This window comes from Haemaphysalis longicornis, unplaced genomic scaffold, assembly GCF_048455015.1.
Source record: "Haemaphysalis longicornis isolate Haplotype H1 unplaced genomic scaffold, Haemaphysalis longicornis Haplotype H1 scaffold_1, whole genome shotgun sequence".
NCBI classification, from domain to species: Eukaryota; Metazoa; Arthropoda; class Arachnida; order Ixodida; family Ixodidae; genus Haemaphysalis; species Haemaphysalis longicornis.
The window spans coordinates 92,760,774-92,780,311 of record NW_027526203.1 but is presented as its reverse complement, the minus strand read 5'-3'; the positions used below and the strand labels follow the sequence as shown (position 1 = coordinate 92,780,311).

General features: G+C 47.1%; 1 long non-coding RNA gene and 1 pseudogene across 1 annotated transcript; both read left to right on the top strand.

Annotated features, from left to right (window-relative positions):
- The first annotated feature begins 4,510 nt into the window (after window positions 1-4,510).
- LOC144141055 (uncharacterized) lies at window positions 4,511-19,075 on the top strand (annotated as a pseudogene).
- Window positions 16,306-16,755, top strand: LOC144164921 (uncharacterized). Its single transcript, XR_013321256.1, has 3 exons — window positions 16,306-16,427; window positions 16,498-16,587; window positions 16,648-16,755. It is a non-coding gene; the product is annotated as an uncharacterized LOC144164921 (long non-coding RNA).
- Window positions 19,076-19,538: the final 463 nt, after the last annotated feature.

The following is a 19,538-nucleotide window of genomic DNA, read 5'->3' as shown; positions in this document are numbered from 1 at the left end:
GGTGCTTGTTCCCTCCCTGGCCCGACACGGTTTTACCCATGTGGGCGGGGAACCACTTCATCACTACTCCACCACTGCTGCCGTTGGCTTTGGCCTTGCGCAAGATGCGCGCGGCGTCACTGTACACACTGTTCTTGGCAAAGTTCCGCACCGCCGTCCTGGAGTCGCACAGCACCGTCGTGCAGCCGGGATCGGCGATGGCCAGGACCACGGCCACCTCCTCCGCCTTGTCGACCTCCGAAATGACTTGCCCTCCTTCCGTGCGCACGGTGATCTTGGAGCTAGCGCGGTCGTTGTCCTCGCCGTACTTTCTCTTTCTGCCCGCGTTCTTCGGCGGGAGCACCAGTTGTTCCGACTTGGACGGAGAACAGACTAGCCCCGACCCTCAAAACATGCTACCAACCTGGGACAGTGAAGTAAACACTGCTGGACCACTGCGGGTTGCGACAGAACACCGCGATAACACCAGGCAGACTTACTGCAAAGTATTATTACAGTAGGAAATACACACGTTTGCATTCACGCCACAACACTCGTATCATGGCGCGCAAAGGTAGATTCTTTTCAAAGGCGCAAACAATCCCGCTATCCATCTAGCCGCCTAAGAGGAATAATCCACACACGTTTCTGCGCACTTATTAGTCACTTCCACACATGAACAGTGCTCACGGATTGAAACGCGACACTGCGAGCGCGTGGCCGCCGGTACATGCAGTGCCGCCCGTGGACGCCCGTTGAAGCTAGGTGTTGCATTGTTGTATACCGCGAGGATGAGAGCGAGTTGACCGTAGGCTTACTGCTTCCGGTTGCCAATGAGCGGGACTGTGGTTCCCCGCAGCGACAGCGGGGCGCTGCGAGCCTGGAGCGCTTAAGGTCCCTGAAATTACTAAGGTAGCGCCATCTTTAGATCTCGCCGCCTTTCGCCCTCGCCCGCGCTCCTTTCCTCCTTCGTTTTTTGCCATTTTCTTTTTCGCCGGCGAACGCCGCGCGCCATTGGCCAACGGCCAGTGACGTAATACCTCGTCCCCGCGTTGTTTGTTTTTTCTTCTCTTCGCCGCCACTGTCCATTTAAATTCGCCATTTTAGGCTCAGCTGCCTCGGAGCAGGCCTTAGCTCCATTCGATTCAGAAGGGGTGCACGGCAACGTTGCAGAGGAAGTTCTGTGGTGCGCAGTGCAGCAGCGTGGTTCCGCGGTGCCGTGCATCACGGTTGCACCGTCAGTAGCTCCCCTGCGTGTTTACAATCGAGCGAGGTGCAGGCATAGTCGTCTGCTAATCATTCTCGCCTGTCGTCCTCTACAACTGGATGTTTACGGCCATCTGGATTGCGTCGTACGCATCAGCGGCGACGCAAAGTTTGTCCCACGCATCTTCGAGCTCGACGGACATTTTCACGCGGTCGCCGCAACTGCTGGTAGCCGCCTGCCAACCCGCAACACCCGAACGCTCACGGCAGCGAATCGCTGCACCTCCTCCGTAGCAGGTGCAGCGGTTCTCTGCACCGCTGCGGCACCGCTGCAGCACCATAAGCAATCGAGCGACGCGGTGCACGGCACCATTCCTGCAGCGGCGAATCGAGCGCTTTGGTGCAGCGCACCGTGCAACGGTGCAGGCGTTGCAGGGAATCGCGTCTGAATCGAATGGAGCGTATAACAACCGATAACAACCAAAGAGTCAGCTGCTCGTTTCAAACAAGTGTTGCGTCCACTTCACTTTATGTAGCTTCGCGATGCCGAGTTGTTGTGCCTTCGGCTGCTCGAATAAGGTCAGCGCAGTCTCGGCCAGCTCGGCTGTAGCAAGCTGTAATTTATCAAAGCCCACACATGAATCAATGTTAGCTGTACAGCATGAAAAGGATTCACAATTGCGCTTGTTAGCGTGATTCTGGCCTTGGAATACGGTAGTTATTATAGAATTGGGGGCTACAGCTAATTGTAAGCTGAGCGCATTCTTTAACTACGCGTTCTTTGTGCCAGCCTTTTCCAGATATGCCCGACAGGGCCTTACTCGAAGTAATTGTGAACGCCAATCGCTCGAACATTGCTATGCCACGGACGCACTGCCAAAAGTACAGCCGTCATGGGCGAGGCCAACGAGGAGACACGAGAACTTTGACCCTGACAGCAGCCTATAACGACGTGAAGGTGACATATATTTTGCAACAGCGTCAAAGCACCGTAAAGTGCACGAAATAAAGGTGGCACGAATGTCAGTAGCTAATGCGGGGCGCATACTGAGCGCTGCCTAATGATCTACAACTAACGCAAAAAACGCGAACGCAAAAAAGCCAGCGCAGCGCTCGAACTTCCGCGAACCAAGGTCACCGCGAACCATGCGCAAGCCCTGTGTGCAGCGCTTGCACGACCACAACTTAATCACGCAAATGCAAGAACGGAATTACGGTAACAGAGCAATTTTAAACGTCCACGTTCGATCCTTTCGCGTTCACGAACTATCCTGAGCATGCCGCACACGTAAACAAACAACGCGCTGTCCGTATGCGCCAGCGCAATCCATCCCGCAAATATCCCCTTCTACACAAAAATATACAACAAAACAGCCTCACTTAGGGCGTGTTGGTAATATGGGGCTCTAGAAATACTATGTAACAGAGTAGTTTGAAACGTCCACGTTCGATCCTTTCGCGTTCACGAACTATCCTGAGCATGCCGCACACGTAAACAAACACCGCGCTGTCCGTATGCGCCCGCGGCATCCACCCCTCAAATATCCCCTTCTAGACAAAAATATACAACAAAACAGTCTCACTTAATGCGTGTTGGTAAAACGGGGCTCTAGAAATACTATTAATGCTACCAAAGAGCGATTGCGGCGCGAAAACAAGAGCAACAAGCACGAAAAACTGCAGCGAGCGGCCCGAAGCGTTGCGAGGGCGTCTGCTCTGAGGAAGCCAACAAACATGGCGGCCCCGCCGCGGAGTTAAAGGGACCGCGGCGCCGCGGGTGAGGGGAGAGAAAAAAGAGGAGGGCAGCGGAGAAGGAGGGAGCCGTTGGCGCTACCTTAGTAATTTCAGGGACCTTAGGAGCACTGGAACGCGTTTGTGCGCCGACGGTTGTAGCACGGCTGTGCGGGCAGCCGATTTCGCAACTTCGTGTGCACGCGTTCTTGTTACGCGTGCCCTTCCAATGCGGGACAGTAATGTTCATGTAATGCACAGTCAAGCCCATCTGAATAAAAGAAACTTCTGTACCAAAGAACAGCAAACTTTATTCCATGTTGTAAACTAAAAAAAAGGAAAGACGTCTTTGCAGGCACGTTCGCGTGTGGTACGTTAGTACTTCGTCTGCTCTCCTCTTTTTTTAGTTTATATCATGAAATAAAGTTGGCTGTTCCTTCGCGCAGACGCTCGTTTTATTCAGATAAGCGTGACCGTGCCTTACATGCACATTACCTGTGTCGCATCGGAAGGACACGCGTAAGAAGAGCGCGCGAGCTGACGATGTCGCGAAATTGGCTGCGCGGACTGCCGGGCGGCTACCACCGGCGCACAAACGCGCTCCTGCGCTCCAGGCTCGCAGCGCACCGCTGTCGCTACGGGGAACCACAGCCCCGCTTATTGGCAACCGGAAGCACCAAGCCTACGGTTAAAACGCTCTCATCCTCGTGGTATACCACAATGCAACACCTAGCTTACACGGGTGTACACGGGCGGCGCTGCATGTATCCCAGGCCACGGGCTCGGAGTGTCGCGTTTCAATCCGTGAGCACTGTACGCTGTTCGCTGATTCGTACATGTGCACGGTAAAGCCGCTGGCCAGAGAACCGAAGAGCACTGTACTGTAGGACGCTTACCGACGGCGGGTCGACGCCATTTGCAATGCCGGATGTAAACAAACCCTGGGGTTCCGGTTTCCGTTTAAGTTTCGGTTTTGCTATATAGTTTTGCGATTGCGCCGTCGCAGTTTTTTTTTTTACTTTCTCGTATTCTATGTTGCGTATAATGGTAAAATAAAGCAGTTTTGCAGATTTTACTTTTGAAGCGATTCCGTGCTGGGAATCGCTGGAAACCGTGAAATAGTAACCGCCAAGGAGACAAGTTGTTTCTAAGCCAAGACAATCCGACGTCTCTACGCTTGCGCGCCGTTTACGTTTTGGCGCGCTGGAGCCTGGAATTCGTTTTTGGCGCCATGGCAACTTCGCAAAATGGTGAGTGCTTCGCATTTACTACTTTTTGTAAACATGCCTGAAATCGGTGAGCGCCAATTTCGCCGCGTAAGGAAACGGCGCCTTCAGCCATGTCTAGAGCTCGCTGCACCCTTAGAAGCGGATGTGTTGGCAGTGCAAAAAGACAGCGTGTGTGTGAAAATTCTGTGCGGCGCACGACAATAACCGTGGAGGTAAGCGCTCCTGTTCCGTCACCAAGCTTCGCATATGGAGATGATCGCTGTGCACAAAGAAGTGACAACGAAGAGAGCGCCTGCGTAAGCGTGCAGAGTTCTCGAGGTGACCGCGAACCTGGTCATGGTCGAGGGGATGGCCGTTTAGAACAGATGTGCGCATCGGCTGATGTTACAAATGATGAAGCACAGCACGACGTTGATGCTGTCGACTTCCGACGTATCCTGCAGTTATGGGCATTGGAATCCAAGTACTCGCACAAAGCAGTCACATCGTTGCTCGGAGTGCTCCGCAAGCACAAATGCCTTGCATCGCTTCCATCCACCGCCAGAACTTTACTGAAAAATCCACAGTCTACGCATGTTTTGACCATGGCAGGAGGGAAGTTCCATCACTTTGGCTTGGAGGCAGGTCTACGGCAAGCGCTGCAGAGCTGCAAAGAGCTGCATACAGAACTTGTCATCAACGTCAATGTTAATGGCCTCCCCATCTCGAAGAGCTGGAAGGGACATTTTTGGCTTATTCTTGGTCTTGTGAAGAACTTGAAAGGTGCTGCACCATTTGTTATTAGGGCATTTTTCAGCGACAGTAAGCCCACTGATGCGAACAAGTTCATGCGTAAGTTTCTTGAAGAACTGAATGCTCTTGGTACTTCTGGCATTGTTGTTGGAACGGCGAGGATTCCTGTACGGCTGAATGCCCTAGTTTCTGATGCGCCGGCGAAAGCTTTCGTGCTATGTATTAAGCATCACACAGGCTATTACAGCTGCTCGAAGTGCACCATCAAAGGCCGTTACAGAAATAAAAGGGTCTGCTTTCCTGGCACAAAATGTGCATTGAGGACAGACCGCTCCGTTCGGCGCAAAACAGAGTGGCAGCACCACACTGGGCCTAGTATTTTAGCAGCGCTCCCTATAGATCTCGTGAAAGATGTGCCTCTGGATTACATGCACCTTGTCTGCTTGGGTGTCGTGCACGAGTTGATCGTGCTGTGGTTTCATGGGCCAAAGAAAGTGAGGCTTGGCATGAAAGTGCGCTTAGCACTTTCAAACGCAATGTTGCGCTTGCACAGTTCGTCCTATTCGAGTTCAACAGAAAACCACGCAGCCTAGCAGAGCTAGACAGGTGGAAGGCCAGAGAATTTCGGTTTTTCCTGTTGTATGGGGGACCATAGTTGTTATCGTCCCTTCTTCCTGATCACATGTTTCAGCATTTTCTTATGTTGCATGTGGCAATCACCTTGCTTTCGATGCCTAGTGTCACACCAAGTTCAGTATGCTGGACAGCTTCTTGACATTTTTGTACTACGCTTTGCTGCTATCTATGGCCAGTATCGTGTGTCGCATAATTTGCATGGCCTCAGTCATCTTGCAGCCGACGTTGAGAACCTTGGGCCATTAGATTCATGGAGTGCTTTTCCATTCGAAAACTACATGAGTACACTGAAGAAGATGGTCCGAAAACCAGAGTTCCCACTTGAACAGCTCTGCAACTGACTGGCAGAACAAGCACCATTGTTCGAGAAGGCTGTAAAAGTAGACAACAGGCCACTTTTTAGTGGACCACATAACTGTGGGCCACTTATAGGGCCTTGTCAAGGGCAGTGGTTTCAGAAAGTTAAGCTACCAGGCAATGTTGTTTTGGTGCTGGAAAGAAGAACAGCTGTTGCGTGCTAGCTGATGGGTCCGTAGTAGTCATTGAGAACATTGCACATCTGCCATCAAAGGCACCTTGTATCATAGGGAGGAAGTTCCTACAGCGTAAAGGCCTATATTCCTCCCCTTGTCCATCATCAATGCTTGGGATTCATGTTTCACAACTGTCCAACTTGAGATTTTGGCCACTGGAAAGTGTTGAGCAGAAATGTGTGAAGCTTGTTTTTAAGCGCGAAACTGTTGTTTTTCCTCTTTTACATACAAGATAGCTACTTGTTTTCAACTGTGTTTCTTTGTCACTGCCAGTCATATTGTCCTTTGTAATTAATAAACCTACTTGTTTTTCCCTTAACTAAGGGGGTGTCTATGTCCTCGTGAAATTTCCCGAGGAAAACAATGACATTGCAATCGTGCATAAGAAGTGGATTACGGAAGACGGCTGCTTGTGGCCACCCCGGATGAAAGACGTTAGAAGTCTTCTGAAAGGAGGGGCCACACCGGGGCCTGACTGGAGCAGGGTGCGCTGCTGCATACTACAGACGTATGGTAATACCGTGCTTGCTTTTTACCCTTTTTATTTAAAATGGCAGACATCTTTTGATGGTGAATTTACTATGATATAAGTTTTGCTGATGCCCTGCAAAAGCAATGTGCTGTTCAAGGTAGTTGCTAAAGGCTCTTGCTCTTCTGAGTCGTACATGTTTTATTAATTGCAGCAGAACAAATGGTCCTCTTTTATTGTTTCATTTAACTAGTCACTACAAAGCTTTACCCTTAGCTATCCCTATGCATAATTTGGGGTGTAGGTAAAAATTGTCCCGGAAAAATTGGTAGCACAAAACGCTTTTGGGGAAAGGACAGGGGTACACCTCTTCACTGTTCCAAAAGGATTGTGTTTTAAGCAGGAAACATGGCATGAACAACTAACCTACAACCAAGTTTGTGTTGTCTCTTTATTTTATATATTTTTCAAACTCTGGTAGCTCGAGTCTCGGTTGTTTGTTGTTCAGGCTTACTATCCATGCAACCTTGCTTTAGGGGTAGGCGATTGATCGATTAATGCATTGTTCGCAAATAAATTCTTTAACCTGCTAATCGGTTGAACTCACACGAGGCGAGTAGACCAGATATTAAGCTCCCCAAAACGTTGCATAAGCATGCTTGAGGGAATCGCCTCACATAGCAACAAACCATTTTTATAATACCATGGTTAATTGCAACCGCATATAGTCGAAGACGAGAGGCGGCGGCCTCACTCCTTCGAGAAATAGCGACAGTTCAAGGGGCGTTCGTGCCGCATCTGTACCACGTGAAGGTTTGTTTAGCCCACATCGACTCAGTCACTTTAAAATGCGGGAATGTATACGGTTTCAACGCTTCTGTGTTGATTACCTCATAGCAAGAAATGATGCTTGGAACACGAAATCTGGTAATATTTTTTATTCTTTCTGTAACCCAAACCAACTGATAAACGAATCATTTAATCAATTATTGCCTGCAAATTCACTAAATTAAAATTTTTAATCGATGCTCAGCCCTACCATTCATCAGTCTGTGTACCTAATTTTCTTTGTTAGATTTTAGCCTCCAGAAGCGTTCATTTCTGGCCCTTATATGAATATTAATGCATCCCATCTGTTTCTCAACTGTTAGCTAAAACTCAAAGGGAGGAAATTAAAAGCACAAAAAAGTGGAGATCTTACTAACTTGAAAGGAAACACGTCAACCCTAGCATGGGACCATTTTTTCCGGGAACATTTTTGCGTGTCCCATAATTTGGCATGGTTGTATTTTAGCTACAACTGTTTTATACTTTCCCATTCAATTTCATTTCTTTGGCTTTTCTATACATGCCTAATATCTTGTGAGTGTGTGCCACCTCTGAAGAATCAATTACAAAAATATTTTCACAGAACTACAAAAAAGCACACGATGCCTTAGGAAAGGCAGGGGAGACGTCTCACCTCCAGTGTGACGAAGATTTGGGGCGCGGCAAGCGCAAGAGACAGCCCAGGAGGATTACTAGCGCTGAGGACGAAGATTTGCCGCTGCCACAGCCACCCCAGGCCATGTTTAATAGTACGTCCACATCTGTCTCCAACCTCGTATTACTAGCACGACGGCTTGTACTATTGGCTTGTACCATTTTTAACGTCCATTGCAGCTGCCTCGATCCTCTTGCTAATTCTCAACACTACATTCTTTTATCGCTTGTGCATAGCAATCCTACCCGCAGCTTCTTTTCTCGGTCAGCTCAGTTGCACGGAGTATGCCAGCTCCTGTAGTGCGGCACCTGAAAGCCATTTTGTTCTTTTAACCTCGCTAAATCGTAAAATATCTACGCGCGTTGCAGAAAAAGCGACATAGACGCAAGGTGGGACAAAGGCACACGGTGCGCGAGCACGGTAGCTGCGAGTTTCCCAATCTAACGCTCAATAACGATCAGCAACCAACACTCCGCTCTCAAGAAAGTACGCCTGCCTCCGCTAGCGATTCGATTCACGCTAGCACAACATACGCGCGCTTGTCAACTTCGGGCAAAGAACTTTTCTCACATGCTTCATGTTCCGAGAGCCAGCCCCACATTGATGCGCTAAATGTGGGATGTAGGGCAGGTACTTTCCCATGTAATACCAAAACCGGCGACGAGGAACATTGGTATCTCATTTCGCCCAGCTAGCAAGCTATCTCCCACCCGCGGCAGGTCATGGCTCGACTGAACCAAGGAAGCGACAAGTGTTTTCGCTCATTTGATATTTATTACTGCAAAATAAACATTGCAAGAGCATGACGGCTAGCTGGTTAACAGCGAGGATCTATTAAATTCCTCGCCGGGCAATTTGAGGGAATCGATGTGCATCACCGCGACAACCGTCAGATCCTGGACGTCTCAGCGGCGCGCTCGCGTTTGCCTCGCTGGCGCCATTGTCGCGCTTCTTGCCCGATCATGCGAAGGACGCGGAAATCGCCAGGCGCGTCCTCTTTCTCTATCTTTCCCCTCCGAGAGAGAGAAAGAAAGTGTTTATTGAGCAAAGCCCGAAGTCCGCACTCTCGCCGGCCATAGTACACTCCTTCGGCGAGGAGGGTCTCCCTCGCCGACGTCTTGCAAGCAAGTTTCCCGCATTCCCTCGCGTTCGGCTTCGCCGCGTTTCTTAAGCAAGCAACGCGGCGAAGCAGAACGCGAGAGAACGCGCTGATGTCGCATTCTCACAAACTATAAGCAATCAAGAACTGACGAAAGCGTGAATTAAACAGGACTTTTAGATGAAGCAAATCACAGTTACATAAAGGGTGACGAGAAAAAGCAAATGCGCAAGTGTAAAAGCAACGAAAAATGTAGGCCGGCACACACACACATTACAATTCCCGTAACCAAGTACAGCCTCCCAAAATTTTAATGATATAGCCGGAGCGACGACTGATCGGCATGCCAGCGCCTTATCTCCGTGTCCAGCGGCGAAATAGGCGAGAGTACGCGCACGCGCATGGGGCTATCTGCTGCATGGGTGTCGTCTGCTACGCTGTTTCCTTGAGAGTGGTACATCACCTGCCACTGCATCTGAATGACTTTGTTCACAAAAAACCGTGGTTATTTCAAACGCAAGTGCATATCAAATGCGCGTTTGATTTTTCTTTCGGATTCACTTGCCCCGCACAGCGAGAATAATAGGGTTTTTTGGCCGGAATTGCCTCAGGCCGCTGCGCGATCTGATATAAATAAAATTCTGTGCCCCACGCTGCTTAGCTACCTTCGGCGGTAGCGAAACGGCCTTGCAAATTAAGAAACACAGGGGGTGTGTTGCCCTGAGGAGAACAGCGGAGCAGACGGCGCTCCACGCAGCAGATAGTTCTATGCGCGTGCGCGTACTGTCGTCTGTTTCGCCGGTGAACACCGTGATAAGGCGCTTACAAGCCGATCGGTCGTCGCTCCCGCTATATTATTAAAAATTTGGGAGGCTGTACCTTGGCCCCAAGAGCAACACACAGTTCAGACATGCAGGTAACACAAATCAGAAATAATAAATTCAGCTTTCATATTTTAACGTGTCGTTCATAGCGATGTCCTGTCTACATAGTGAACTTCGCCAAAGCAGGATGTGAAGCTATTGCCACAGCTTGAAGTACCTCCAAATGTTTTGTGACTCGTTCCTGCTAATAATTTGTGTACATGTTTGCATCATGCGAACATGCATCATGCAGTAGATACGGATACGGATTTATGAAACGGGCAAACTACCTCACTTGAGAATGCTATGAATGCCCTAGCCACACAGTAGTCACTGTGCTGTGTTGCCAACTAAAGTTTGCTTTTCTGTTTCTGTTAAATAGGAATAAGAGATCAGACGGGGCGGAAGTTGACTAAAACCCAATTTCGAGGAGCAGCTAGCAGCGCTGCTATAGGTAAACACCATGTGCTTGCAATTCTACCAGTTTTTTAATGTTTCTACCACAGGAAAGCCTGCTGAAACCTGATATAAAGGGAATTGCATCTTCCTTGCTTTAGATGGTGCATGCACAAGCAGCTGTACATATTTCAGTTTAATCCTAAGTAATTTTTTTCAGGGACAACTGACTCTCTATCTTCTGTAGCGCTTCAGAAGAGAAGGAAAGTCACTTGCAACACATTTTTCAGATCATTTTAATGTTAGCATATGTTCGCCAGAGACTATTTTTGTGCTTTACAGCACATTTTGTGTGTGTTGCATGGTGAGAATCCTCCTTTGTAGCCTTTATATTATGTGTAGTGCGGCTTGAGGATTGAAACAAGTTTTTGTTTTGCATTGCAGGGCACACGAACGAACGCAGACCAACCAGCGAGTCAGCATCTGCAGGGAATCACCTGGGTTACCCTGGTAATTTGCGCATTGAGGAAGGGTTTAACAAAATCTTACAGACAGTATACCTTAGGTACAAAAGTTCTGCTCCAGTTTCTGCGAGAGACTGAACTGGACAAATCTCTCTAGATCACAGACAGAGCAAGTGTGTCACATCTACTCTTTCGCACTGTGGCGTTCATCTATTTATTTTTCTAGGTTGGTGTTGTTGCTCATTTTTTCCCGTCGTTTACTTTTCATTTTGTTTCAGCGTTTTCATTAACGATTTCTTTTTCAATTGTATTTTTTTGTCCAGACTCTGCTGGCAGCATTCTCTTGCTTTTCTTGTCATTTTTTTTGTTAACGTTTCATATTTGTCTTCCTGCTGTAGCCCTAATGTCTGATATCCACCACTCATCAACGTAATCACCCCCATCTGGTGTATCTGGTGTAGCAAGCCTCGTCCCTAGCAGGGCTGACCTCACCAGTTCACATTAAAGAGCATTCTCTCTCTCTGTCTCTCTCAGGCATAGGCAAATGTTTTTCTTTTATTGGACCGGATTGGTGTAAGGCTATATTATAGTATACTTAAACCTTTAAAGAGATGAAGATGACAACACCCAACTTTGGTCCTTTCAAAAGATTGGCTGCTACTTTCCCACACTTGACTTGTGACCTAATAATGCTAATTTGCGCGATAGGCTGTTGACAGCAAAAAAATACGCACAAGTTGGATGGGCTTGCATATTTAACCTGTCGTGCTTAAAATTCAAAACAGCTTTGTTTTGCAGTAATCCCAGGCAGCACAGGACTGTGCGGCCTAAATCAAGCCGGCGTACTTTGGCCGGTGATTTTCTGTCCGGCCTTTTTCCGGCAGCCATGTTCGGCCCGTGTCTAAATGTGGGCCTTTTGGCCGTATACGGCCGTACTCCCATGGCTGTCCAACGGCACTTGTCCGTCGGCCAGTCGACCGGCTTACGTTCATACGGCCAGATTCCAGCCACCCGTGCACGGCCGAAGTACGGCCACCGGAGGACAGCCGAGATGCGGTCGTCGGACTCCAGCCGAACTAAAGCTGCCGGAAATACGGCCGTGTTACGGGCATTCAACTTCAGCCACAGTACGTTAACTGTACTAGGCCGGTCACTGCATGTCGCGCAAGCAGATGACTCAGTCACGCTGTGGAGCAGCACAAACCCAGCATGTTGGGTCCAATGCAGCCACATCAAAGTGAGCCCGCGCGCAACCACCAGCCGTCCAGCCTTCAGCGCAGCCTTGCTTAATTATCAGCGTCAGTTGACACCAAAATTAATTTATTAAACAGTGCTCACAAATTGATGTGCCCCTTTTACTGTCGAATACAGAAAATATTCAGTTCTTTGGAATAGATTCAGGTGGAATAGATGTAGTGTCCATGTCCTTCTTCTTCTGTGGGGCGGCTTACCTGCAATAAACGGGGAAGGAGGGGGGGGGGGGCGGAGGCGGAAGGCTGTTAAATTTCACAAAGATGAAAGTGCCGCTTTTAGCCAAATTCATTTAGGACAATCTTCCTGAGCACTTTCATGCTCTGACTAAATCAACTATTTTTACAACAGTTGCTTGACCAGTTTTGTTGTATATAAAAACAAGCGCGAATGCCTTTACGAAGCGTTTTGGTACTCCACAAAAACTTAGGAGCATTCAATATAATTTCCTTCACACAAAAAAGTATGTCCAGTATTTGCCCATTTTTCTCGCAGAGAAATTTTCTACTCGATCAACTTTTCTGATTATCTTTCACAGGGCTGATCCTAGGAGAGATCGAACAAGTGCTTTCATTTTCAATCTATTTTTTATGTTGTTTTTATGAGTTACGTGCACACCACTTAGTAGCCCAAAAGAACTTAATTTTCCTCTAATGTCGTACTACGGTAAAAAAATTCCAGACGCGTTGCGAATGACGCCTTGCTTGAAGTGGCTGCAGTTGTATTTCTCTGTGTTCACGCAAGGAAAGGCGTAAGACTAGAGTTTCGTAATTTGTTTAAAACCAATAACATTGCAATGGTAGTATTCATACAGCAAACCTTGCATACTGCAGCGAATAAAACAATAAATATTTTATTGGTCAAGTTTGAATCCATAAGGTTCTCAACCCGTCGGAGGCGAACTTGCGTCTCCGCAAGTTAATTTTTATTTATTTATTTATTTATTTATTTGTTTGTTTATTTATTTATTTATTTATTTATTTATTTGGTACCTGCGTGTCTTTGCAGGCATTACAGCAGGGAGATGCATAACACCAAGCATCAAATATGTGACCATATAACAAAATATTTCCACAAAGCGCGGTGAAAATCGTCATTATAAACAGTTTGTACAATATACGTGGAAGGTAATTACACTCTCGTATTGATCTAAGATCAAATGAATCGCGCAAGGCATCACCTTTAAAGGAAAGTTAATAATTTGCTTTAAGCTAGCGGTCTTTGGGATATGTAGAATGGCGCTTGGATATACTTCTCCCCGTCTATTCCAGTTTTAATGATAGATATTACGAAAAAATATCAACCTCAGGTTTCGTCTCTGATATTTCCAGTCTTACCATTCAAGTTTAATTTTACTTTCCCTCATGCTAAGTTGACAGTGCCAATTAGCTAATAAGAATCGCACTGCCCTATTCTGCATGTTTTCGAGCGTATCAACCAGCTTTTTGGTGTAGGGATCCCAGAAAACACATGTGTACGCCAACATTGACCGCACATGAGTTAAATACGGCTGTTCTTTTAAGGTAGATGGAGGTTCGCTGAAATTTTATCTCAGAAAGCCAAACACACGTGCAGCCGTAACTTTTGTGTTGTGAACGTGCCTATTTAACCTCTAACCTCTCATTAAATAAACTCCTAGTTATTTATATTCCCCGGCCGTTCTTAGCAGTGTAATTTATGGTATACGTAATAAATTGGAATGAAGCTTTTCCTGTAAAGGTAACGTTAACAAACTTTTCAAAATTCAACGACTTTTCTGAATCAGCACACCAGGATGTTATTAAATTAGAATCATGCTGCACGTTCATTCGCTATAGTCCTGTAAACTACAGTCATTCGCGAACATTTTGAACAAAGATTTCAGGCCAATAGTAATAACATTTACACATAATAGAAACAAAAGAGGGCCCGCAACTGACCCTTGGGGAATTCCTGAAGTCACGGGAACATATCCGGACGAACAACCATTGAGAGAGACCGACTGCTGTCTTAGAGAGATATAGTCGGCTATTCATGCTATAACCGATTCATTCAGTTTATAGCCCGGAATGTACTAACAAGAAGCTGATATGGAACACCTCCAAATGCTTTTTTGCAGTACATGAAAATACAGCCAACTACTTTAAGCTTATCTATATTCCTAGAGCCAAATCGTGCGTGAACTCAACAAGATGCGTTGAGCAAGAAAAACCCCACGAAATCAGTGTTTGCTAGGATGCTGGCGATTATGTTTAAACAAATGAGTCATTTCCGAAGTGTAGCTAAGCTCACCTTCAAACCCCGCAACTAAATCAACATCCAGGCTTCGTCATTCACAAGCCTCTGTTGTTATGGCAAATTTAAAATAACACGTGCTTCTAAATAGACAGTCATAACATCCCATGAAGCAGGGCACGAAGTTGAGCCTACCAATCGAAGTTGAGCCTCTTCACGAGCTTAGCCTCTTCTACGTTTATCACCAACAAAATAGTGCAACATTGTTTTTAGCAGTATTATTGTAAGAAGAACAGCCGCAAACTTGCGCTTTTGCGTGTCCTTGCCTTTCTTAGGTTGGGATACTTGACATGGCGCCGGTTGAGCTCCTGCGTTGATTGATTGATTGTAGGGTTTAACGCGCCGACGCAACGCTGGCGATGAGGCGCGCCGTAGTGGAGGGCTCCGGATTAATTTTGACCACCTGGGGATCTTTATCGTGCGCCGAAATCTCGTACACACGGGCGTTTTTGCTTTTCGCCTCCATCAGAAAAGCGGCCGCCGCGGCCGGGATTCGAACCCGCGACCTCGTGCTCAGCAGCGCAACGCCTTAGCCACTGAGCCACCGCGGCGGGTTGAGCTCCTGCGTGGCGGCTGCTTGCTCGGCGCCCTTTAAAGCCACTTGTTTTGGTGAACCACCGCCACCTCGCGTCGAACATCTCTGCCGTGTCGATGTCTCCAATGGTCTCCATTTCTTGAGGGGGCGAATAGCCTCGAGCCAATGCGTCGAGGAAGCCGGCGGGCGATGCGTGGTAGCGGCTATGACTGGCGAGGCTTAGCTCACCCGTCGGTGTGGCACAGTCTTCTTGTGGCAATAAATGGCATTCCGATGGCCTAAAACGTTCCCGGGTCCTTGAACCTTGTTCGCTCACATAGAACACTCATTACTGTTTGACAAACGAAGTTCGTTCATTTAAGACGTAGGAACACCGAGCGGATAAAAAACGCGCCTGCGTAATTCGGCTCCCTAACGGCTCTTTCTTCACCCAAGGAAAAACTGGTCCTACACCGGCGGGTCTCCTTCCAAACACGTCTGTGCATGAATTCTCGGCGCCCAGACCCGTGCCGTTGTTCGGTTGTACGCCACTTAACGAAAGAATGACGTATAACCTGAGACCTTACGTAGGCTGGTCTCCTCTTGAACACCGGTTGCCAAAAATTCTGCGTCCGTTCGCTTGCCGTAATTCGGCCGAGGACCGCTAACCGAATGAAAAATGTGCATTCTGGGGCCGTGCGTCGGCCGGTCTCCTGTATAACACCGGTTGCCCGAAGAAAACGAATATTCTGCCACCGGACGCGCGGTTCACCGTTGAAAAAGCGAATGCGAGGTAGCCGCGGTCCTTTCCGGTCTCCTTTCGAACACCAACTGCCACAAAAATACGGATATTCTGTGGCTGGTCGCTTGCCGTGCTTCGGCTGAACACCGCTTCCCGAAGGAAAAACGGTTGCCCTAAAGACGTACTTCGGCCGATCTCTTTCTCAACATCGGCAGCCGAAAGTGAACTGCAGCGAAAGCGAAAGTGAACAGCAGGGTAGCTGCCGTTGTGCGTCTGAACACAGGCGGCCGGAGAAATACCAAAGCGCTGGTTGCCGAGTGTTGGCCGCTCATCGTATGATCAGTGGCTGCCAGAACCTCGATGCTGGCCGGACATGCCAGAAAGCGGCCATAGACGGGCCGGTCTTGGGACACACTTTCTGTGCCGCCTGGGATAAGGTACAGTACAAGACATGCAAGAAGGTAACATAATTTGAAGGTATACACTAGGAGCACCAAATGCACTGACTGGCCACAATTGGTACATCACTGTGTGGGAGGTAGTATAAAATCCTGCCACACAAACACTAATACAACAATGGCGGCAATGCTTGCTCATTGTTGAGCAAAATTTTAATAAGCTATGAGCTGCCCAATTTTTCATATAATACAAAGTTGAGTTTTGTCTCCTTGGTTTCTTTAGGGCACACTTCTGGGCTAGTGGGCCCATACTTGTTTATATACCCAAGCGTGTGCACAAGAATTTGCTTTTATTGCAGATGGGAATGATGAGGACGTACCCTATTCCCCACATATCAACAGCTCCACGTTATGTACAACTGGCACTTGTAAGTGTCTTGATTACTTTGGCTGATAACTTGAAGAGTGTGGAGTCAACATTTCGCTTTTCGTTCCCAGGGCGAGGCACCACTTTCTGCAGCCAACGACGGGACGGGATGCGGGGTGCACAGTTACGTGACAGTCCTCGCCCAGACTCCTGCAACTCATGTAAGCTAATATAAAAAAAGGAATTGTGGGAAGGAGTGGCATTCTTTTATTTTTTCACAGGGTACGCAGAAAGTTGCAGCAGCTGTTTGCAAAGACCTGTACAGCTTTTGCATGAAAACCGAGAAGAATGTGAGTTTGAGTTTTCAGACATTCTCTTAGACATTTTGGCCTGAGTTAACTCTGTTTTCAAAACAGGGCCCGGAATTCAGAGTGCACGAGCAGACCGAACATCAACATTTCAGTCGGCATACATTCCCCATGAGAACCGTCAAGATTGGAGCAATTCACCTGGTAAGAATTTGAAAATATTGCTTTATCTTTCAGTTAACATTTTTTTGTAACCTTTAGAACACAGGGCAAGGTCTGGTGGGCTGGCAACTCCATCAGGCAACCCACCTCCAGCCAGAAGCTTTAAGCCTTCTGGTAAGAACGTTTTCCGGTGCCTGCCTCTTCTGTCAACATATGACATTTTCTCAGCTGTTTCAGTTGATAGCCCTTGATGTCATTTCTGTGATAAACCTAGGTGTCAGCATAAGTTGACACCAAGTTTTTTCAGCCCAGAATTGGCTAAAACCAATTATTTTTGTGATTTGGCAACATTTTGCAGTTTCAGCAGCTGATGAGTAGTGATCAAATGTAGCGCAGAAGAAACGCGGGACGGAAAGAATACACACAGACGAGCGCTGTGTGTATTCTTTCCGTCCCGCGTGTTTCTGCTGCGCTACATTTGATCACTATGAACTACCAAGTAGCCCAGTCTACAGCTTTACTTAGCTGATGAGGGCGATACATACCATAGAAATGCGATGTGAGCAACACAGCAGGCAGTTGGATGCCATCATACGCAAGCTAAACAGTGACCATGAAAGCCCTGCCAGAGAGAGGGATGAAGAAGAACCTTGAGAACATCGAAAAGTTTGATGCTGGGCTCGGCACAAATGGACGACTTGAGACATCTCTCGTAATGCATACTTTACACTTGCTGCTAGGGGAAGAAATAAATAACGTGGCATTTCTTTTTCAGGTGCACCAATTGGCCGGTCTCGGCGGCTCAGCTGCAGCACCAGCTACCAGGCGAATCCTGGAGACCATTATGAGCCAAAGAGTTGCTGTGCAGTACAGCTGGCTGGGATAGAAGGGGAAGAAGTTTTCTGTCCTAAACGTCGCAAGCTTAATCAGTAAGCCACATTGATTTATTTTCATTGCCTTATAGTGACCCCGTATAGTGTGTATCTAGTTTTGGCTGAAATGCAGACAATTTTAATGCCTTTTATTGGAAGCCTGGTAAATGTCCTCTGCTTCATTTCACAATACAAGTGAAGTAAATCTTCTTATTGCCTTGGTAACAATTTTTCAGAGGCTGTAAAGCGAAATTTTGCCGATGCGAAACACGCCGAGGTTGAGGCTGTCATTAAGACGTGGCTGCGCCACTCTGGCGAAAAGTTGAAGAAACTTGAGGCGAAAACAGCAAGTGCTCGAGATGAAGGTAACGTGAATTACACGGAGTGCTGGTTTGGTAGAACATGGCAAAGAATAGAAGGACTAAGACAAGGAGAAGCAAATAGACACACAGAAGGCACTAACTTCTTTGTCAATTACTGGTTTTACAATGCTCTTAAGCTCACCTAAAAAAACAAAAAAGAAAGAACGACCCTCAGCAACTGAAAGCACCACTTCATGTTTTTGTAAAGCTAACCAGGGGTATGTGCAAGCCGGTCCAATATTTGTTTTTTGGCCCATTCTTTGGTATTTATGATATCTGTGAAAGGCAGGATCTGCAGGCAGTTTGTCACGGGTGCATATTTGGGCCGCGTATTGCACCTGGATAAAACACTATTTAGAGTTGTACCACTTCATATACTATGCGGTATGTTTTGTTAATGTACATCGTGTGAGGATCATAATATGGCAAATATTTTCACCCTGATGTACAGCCATCCAGGTCTGTCTTGTTTAATAGAAATGCAGTCCTGTCTGTGAATAAGTATTTTATGGAGAGATTGAATAAATGCAGGCATACTTAAAAATGGCTCTACGAGTCAAAAACTGCATACCTGAAATTTATATTGTTTGTTGTCTGTCAGTATTGCCAGCAGGCTCACAAACCCTGCACAAAAAACAACTGCTGAAGTACATGGTGCAGTTTGATGTGGATGGTTACAAATAAATGCTATATCTGCAAAGTTAGCCGGGAAACATGCTCTTCTGTTCGATCACTGAATTTCACTGCAAACAGACCACGTTTTCTACTTTTCTGCGTTTGTTTCTTAATGTTTCATTTTGCCGATTCGTCACTATATAATGTTTTCAGGAACAGGGTCGTCATTTACTTTTTACAATTACTTTTTACAACTACTCATTTACAATTACTTTTTTGTAGCAGGTAGAAATGCATTGAAGTTGACCTTTGCAGTTTTACCTCATTGGACATTTCTGCCGTTTCAAATTTTTTCCAGAATCCATTCCCGAAGACTATGCTTCAGAGTGAGATTAAAGGGGGGTTGGTACATACATGCTGAGTTATTTCTGAAGGGTATGCCTCCAAATGAAGCATCACAATGGCAGGAAGAGGAAAAAGGCTGGTTCCTATGAGTGCAAATAAATTTCATAACAAGGATACTTTGTTTTATCTCTATTTGTGTGTTCATTCATACTGCTACCGATGTCCTAAAAATGAACTAGGAAGGTAAAAAGATGCTCTCCTGAGGATGTGCTGAGGATGTCCTGAGGCCGGACACCTGGACCTTTTTATATATTTTGAGGATCACTTGAGGTCGTCCTCAGGACGTCATAATGTACTCGAATTGTCATCCTGAGGATGTCCTCAGGATGTCTTGGTGTTGTCTGGGTCGCAGGCCTTCGTTGAAATTCGGCGACCAGGGCTGCCACTCTACGGCGCGACAGGCGAAACAGTCTCCTGAACTCGAACTCCAGGTAGGTCGGCACAACGT